Here is a 6,556-nt window from a genome sequence, read left to right as displayed (position 1 = left end):
TCCTTGTTTTTATAATACAAAAGACAATGAGCAAACATTTATGGTGTATTACCCTAAGTTTTTGGGTTAGGGTTTTTTGTGTCTTAATGTTTTGGGGTTAGGGTTTGGAGCGCCCTAAGTTTTTGGGCTAGGGCTTTGAGCATTCCTAACGTTTTGGGTTGGGTTTGGGTTTTGAGCATCCTAAGATTTTGGGTTGGGGGTTTTAGGCATAGGTCTTCAGGGGTTTAGTGTGGTAAATAGTTTGGGTTAGGTCTGTAGGGGTTTCGAGGTTTTTTTGGATGTTAGGGCTTGAGGCTTTTTTTGTAAGGGCGGTGAGGGTTCCAGTGAGTGCTGGTAAATGCAGTTCTCGAGCACTCGGCCTGTGATTGGCCATGCTGGCTGTGCGGGGAATGCTGGTAGGTGTAGTTTTCCGGCACTGGGAGGCCATGTTGTGTGCCCAGAGCATGCCGGGAGATGTAGTTCTCGGGACTCCGGACTTCCGGGAGGCCATGTTGCGTACCCAGAGTATGCCGGGAAATGTAGTTTTCGGATTCGGGACTTCCGGGAGGCCATGTTGAATGCCCAGAGCATACCGGGAGATGTAGTTCTCGGGAACTAGGGTTAGGGGCAAGGTTTGACGTAGAGTTAGGGTTTCGGGTGAGGGTTGGGGTTGGGGGTTATTGTTAGGGTTAGTGGTTTAGGGTTAGGCTTAGAGGGTTAGGGTTAGGGATAGGTTAGGGGTAGGTTTAGAGGGTTAGGGTAAGGGTTAGGGGTTAGGGGTTGGGACTGTGGTTAGGCTTAGGGTAAGGGTTAGGGTGAGGGTATTAGGGTTAGGGTTCGGGTTCAGATTAGGGTAAGGGTTAGGGCAAAGGTAAGTGTTAGGGTAAGGCTAAGGGTAAGGCTTAGGGTGAGGATAAGGTTTAGGGAAAGGGTTAGGTTTAGGGTAAGGGTTAGGGTTAGGGTAAGGATTAGGGTTAGGTTTGGGGTAAGAATAAGGGTAAGCTAATGGTTAGGATAAGGGTAAGGGTTAGGGTAAAGGTTTTCATTTGTAAAAGCTGAAGCAGATGTTCTACTCCTAGTTTTTTCTTTATACGTAAATAAAAGTTTGAGCTAATTCCAGTTGGAAGAGTTCCAATTACTTGCTTGGTCATAATGTCTTTTAATATTGAAAGCTGCAGCAAAAGCATGGGGATTTTTGCTTCTAGAAACACCCTAGTTCTCTTGTCTGCACTATGCATGCTTTTGAGCTAAAACTGATTAAAAAATAAAAAGAAAAATCACACACACACACACACACAAAAAAAAAAAAAAAAACAAACACCACAGCTGCTGCTGCTGCTCTCTTCCTACTTCCTTGTGCTTTGCCCCTTCCCTTCCCAGGTGATTGGATTTGGGTGCTAGTCGGGGCCAAATGGTATGTGAGTCCCAGGCATCCCCTCAGAGAGCTCATTCTGCTTGGGCTGCTCTTTGGGGTGTTTGTTTTTCCTTCGGTCAGTTGCAGGCTTCTTCAGGTGGATGAGAGTTTATGGACTGATGCGTTTCCAAGTAGCGAGGGGTACGCACATCTTTTTGAGGTAACAGCTAGTAGGATCTGTTAGAATAATGTAGTACTTGGTGCCTTTATTGCATGCAGTTCTTTATCAGGTGAGTAACTGTTGCGAGTAACTGAAGTCAATGTTACTTGGTGTGTTTGCTATGCAGTGCCTGTGCGGACTATTGCACGAGACACAGCTTTCTGACATCTGGCCCAGCAACTACTAAATAAGGGGAGGGGAGAAGCTGAAGAACGACCAAAGGACAAAGCCTGGGAGGAAGACTACGAGCCTTCAGTACGAGCGGCCCCCAGAGGGACCACCGGAGACTGATAACGCCTGCACCAGTGGGAGGGTTTGGATTCTGGGAACTAATTAGAATAACCCTGCCTTTTGTAGAAGTAGTAATGAATATGTATTAGCCTAGCAGCATAAAAACCAGCCGCCTGATGTAACTTGTGTGCGTCTTGGTGGAGCAGAGACTCCTGGCGCACCCAGCGCTGCTTGCTTACCTCTATTCCTTTAATAAATCATAAACATTAATTGTAAGCCTATTTGGGACTCGGTCATTTATTACAAGTGGGACCTCCCGATGGGTGGAAGCTGTCGGGATAGCTCGGGATGCTGAGGCGTGGTGCTGCAAGGAGGTTGGTGGTCGGTGGCGCCCTGGGGCAGGCCGAATTGGGAGGGGGCGAGGCGGCGGGTGGTCGGTGGCTTCTGTGGAAAAGGCGCTTGTATGGGGGGCTGCGCATTCAGAGGAACCTTGACAGGCTGCAGACAGGGGCAGGCAGGAACCTTTTGAAGTTCAGGAGAGGGAAATGCCAAGCCCTACCCCTAGGGAGAAACACCTCTGTTTACCAGCACTGGCTAGCTCGATACTGAATAAGCATTTCTTCATGGAAGGGGTGCTTTGCTATTAGAACAGGCTGCCCGGGGAAGTGGTAAGAGACCCGATCCTTAAAAGTATTGAAGAGACATGTGGACATAGCCCGGGAGTCCGGCCTCCGGCAGGGCGGGAGCTGGCTCTTCCGAGCCCCTGTGCTCCGGTCTTGTGCGACGCGTTTGCAAGCAGCACCGGGTGCCGGGTCCGACATCGGACGGTTCGGGGACGGCGATTCCGGGGCCGTCGGCTAGCGGGGGCCGGCTATGTCGTGTCCCGGGGATCCGACTTCAGGGGGCGTGGGGGCCGGCCGTGCAGTGAAGCGGGGGGCTGGCGTCCGCCGGCTTCCCAGAGAGCGGGCTTTCGGTCCCGTGCGGTTCGGTGGCCGGCCGTCCCGAAACCCTGGGCACCGGTCTTGTGCTAGACTCCGCGGGCTCCGGGGCCGAACTCGGCTTCTCGGGGCCGGCGGTCGCGGTGTCCAGGTGTCCCGCCTCGGGCGGCGCGGGGCCGGCTGTCCCTAGCAGCTGGGTTCCCAAGAGCTTCTGGGCTCCCAAGCGTCGCCCAAGATCGGATCCCAGAGAATCGGGACGGCCGGCCGCACCGCTGCGACTAGCACAAGCGTCTCCCGACAACGGAGCCCAGGAGCTTGCGAGGGTCAGATTCCGCGCCCCGGGATAGAGAAACGGGGAGCGCGGGTCGGCCGGCCGCAGCTTCGCACGGGACCGAACCCCCTGTCTCCGGCACGGCCAGACCCCGAGCCGGCAGACAGCAGCCTCCCGCTTCACGGCACAGTCGGCCCCCAACCCGCCCGAGTTCTGATCGCCGGGACACGGGACAGCCGGCCGCGCCGCCCGAGGCCGGACACCCGGAGCCCGGGACCGCCGTCCCTGACAAAGCCAAAGTCGGACCCGGACCCCGCTGCGGCTAGCACACGCGTCGCCCAGGACCGCAGCCTACGACCTCGGGACGGTCGCATCCCGCGCCTCCGGCAGGAGCTACCCGGGAGGGCAGGACGGCCTGCCGCAGCTCCGCAAGAGACCGAACCTGCTGGATTCCGGGACGGCCAGAGCCCGAGCCGGTGGGCAGCAGCCTCCCGCTTCACGGCTCGGCAGGCACCCACGTCGCCCGACTTCGGACCCACGGGACAGCCGGCACCCGCGCCGCCGGAGGCCGGACACACGGGCCTCGGCATCGCCGTCCCCGAACCGCACGAAGTCACACACGGTCTCCGGTGCGTCCAGCACACGCATCGCAAAGACCGGAGCCCAGATTATAGGATCAGCCAGCCCCGCGCCGCCCGAGGTCGGACCGGGAACCCGGTGCGCTTGGCACATGCGTCGCCCAAGAACGGCGCCCAGAGCCGCGGGATGGTCGTGCGCCACTCAGCCCGAGTTCGGACCCACGGAACACGGGACAGCCGGCACTCGTGCCTGGCTCTTAGGGACTTGGAAAGAGTCCTGATGCTGTGCCAGCACTATGCAGCAATAGGCACAACACTGGAGTGATTTCAGTGTTGTTCCAGCTACGAGTGCAGAGTACAGCACTGTGCGGGCTGCTGCAGGGAAACGGTGACTCCAGCTCAGACAGACCCAACACAACTTCCACCCCTTATTCCATAACTTTTGTGTCACAATCAGGTACAGTTTAGTATATAGATGGTCTCATCACCATAGTTTTCTGTCCATTGAAGCAGTTTTATGTCTGTACTTCTCTTTATTCTATAGGTATTTTCCCAAAATGCTCATAAAAAACTGTTGATGGTTTCACCATCATCTGTCAAAGTGGTCACTCAGGGCAGGCGAAGTTGGTTTTCTTGACACCAGCACCAGCTTAGCTCACATCACTGTTGCACTTGCCTGGTTCCTTGCAAAGTTGACCTTTCATTGGTTCTGCAGTGTCCTCCTACAACACATAACTTGGATGACAGATTAATTTTCTCCCAGTGTTAAATCTCCTTGAGGCACACACTTGATATCCCCATCTTTCTGCATCACCCACCAGGTATACCCTGGACCTTGGGCAAAGACAATCCCACGAGTGGGTTTGCCTTTTCACATGGCAGGGGCAACCCACGCCGCCTTCCCCATCCACTTCCCCACATGCACTACAGTGACTTTAGCTTCTCCCACAGTGTGTAGGGGTTTTGTTTCAGCAGGACCAGCACGGCTTTCAGACCCCCTGTTGTTAACTAAGCAAGTGGCCTCTGGTAGGTTTATATCCTAATGTTTCCATGTCGCAGCACCCAATGCTCGCAGCATAGTTTTTAGCAGTCCATTGTACCTCTCAATCTTCCCAGAGGCTTGTGGGATCCCAGCTGCTTGGCTTCGTTGCCTTCTAGCTGTTGGGTATTGGCCCCACTATCCCAGCGTCGAAGCAGCCAAGTGAGGATGTGCTCACCTGGACGGCGACTGAAGGCTTTTCGTATTTCTCGCAGCTCACTCAAGGATAGAGACCGAGTAGTTTCTGATTCATCTATGATTTCAGTCTCTTCTTCGTGATGTTGCCGTGATAACGCTGCTTTAGAGCCGCTTGCCTTTTCCTCTTCTCCCTCATCCATAGGAGGCGCTCCTTCCCTTATTAAACGACCTGATCTCCGTTTCCACTGTTTCGTCTTTTCTACAGGGGCGACTGATACCAAAGGTGGTCGGTCATCTGGGGTGATCACAGTGTGTGCTGTCTCATCATCAAATTCAAGAACCTCCCTATCCCCTTGAGGGTGCTGGGCAATGTTAATTGACATCTGATAGGCGTAAGCCAGACCCCAGCAGAGTGCAGCCAGCTGGTGGTGTTCTCTAGTATTGCCAGGGTCAGGGCATACATCTTTCAAACATTCTACCAACTTTCTTGGATTTTGTACTTGTTCAGGGGTGAAATTTAGAACCATTGGAGGAGAAAACCGTGATAGGTACCTGCCCAAATCCCCCCACACACCTTGCCACCCACAACTTTGTCTGGGGACAGGTCCTTGGATAATATTCTTAATAAACTGCTTTGCCTTGGGGAAGAAGACAAACACTACACCTAGTAAGAGGAGGATAATATCTCACCGGGGTATCCAAGATACTGAAAGGCTGCTGTAAGTAGCCCACAGGGAGAAAAGTAGAAGACACCACACCCGATATTATTCACTGATTGACTGCTGGGGGCAAAAAAGAAGGCACTGTAATTCTTAATATTGTCAATAATATAATCTCCAGGAGACCAGGAGGATAACAATGCCGGGCTTGAATACCAAACCAAACTGAAGGCCAGTATGTTACAGCACAACATGTTAAAAAAACAAGCACAGACTTCAACATTTTCTCCGATCGGATGTAAAGGAAAAAAGAAAACAGAGTGGGCTACATACAACATATCCACACAGAAAAGTATTACCAGAAAACCGAGCATTATGACAACCAATATGTTAGTTGTAAATACTTCAATCAATACTACTGTTATCTCAACCCTCGAGCCCCACGTTGGGCGCCAAAAAGGACAGTGGTGGTTTTACTCAGGTGGGCAGCCGAGCTCCACCACAAGCGCTCCCTCACTCCCCCTCTCGTCAAAGAGGGAGGGGGAGAAAATACAACACAATCCCGGGGCACGGGATTCTGTCCTCCGGTGGCGCGGGTGCCAGTTGTCCTGTGTTCCGGGGGTCCGAACTCGGGCTGAGTGACGCACGACCATCCCGCGGCTCTGGGCGCCGTTCTTGGGCGACGCATGTGCCAAGCGCACCGGGTTCCCGGTCCGACCTCGGGCGGCGCGGGGCTGGCTGATCCTATAATCTGGGCTCCGGTCTTTGCGATGCGTGTGCTGGACGCACCGGAGACCGTGTGTGACTTCGTGCGGTTCGGGGACGGCGATGCCGAGGCCCGTGTGTCCGGCCTCCGGCGGCGCGGGTGCCGGCTGTCCCGTGGGTCCGAAGTCGGGCGACGTGGGTGCCTGCCGAGCCGTGAAGCGGGAGGCTGCTGCCCACCGGCTCGGGCTCTGGCCGTCCCGGAATCCAGCAGGTTCGGTCTCTTGCGGAGCTGCGGCAGGCCGTCCTGCCCTCCCGGGTAGCTCCTGCCGGAGGCGCGGGATGCGACCGTCCCGAGGTCGTAGGCTGCGGTCCTGGGCGACGCGTGTGCTAGCCGCAGCGGGGTCCGGGTCCGACTTTGGCTTTGTCAGGGACGGCGGTCCCGGG

General features: G+C 54.9%; 1 long non-coding RNA gene across 1 annotated transcript; it reads left to right on the top strand.

The window, feature by feature from the left end:
- Positions 1-1,478: 1,478 nt before the first annotated feature.
- Positions 1,479-2,065, top strand: LOC311428370. The gene is made up of 2 exons (XR_014687666.1): positions 1,479-1,553; positions 1,681-2,065. It is a non-coding gene; the product is annotated as an uncharacterized lncRNA (long non-coding RNA).
- Positions 2,066-6,556: the final 4,491 nt, after the last annotated feature.

Source organism: Aythya ferina (assembly GCF_964211825.1).
Source record: "Aythya ferina genome assembly, contig: HAP1_SCAFFOLD_62, whole genome shotgun sequence".
NCBI classification, from domain to species: domain Eukaryota; kingdom Metazoa; phylum Chordata; class Aves; order Anseriformes; family Anatidae; genus Aythya; species Aythya ferina.
This window is presented reverse-complemented; position numbering and strand designations above follow the sequence as displayed.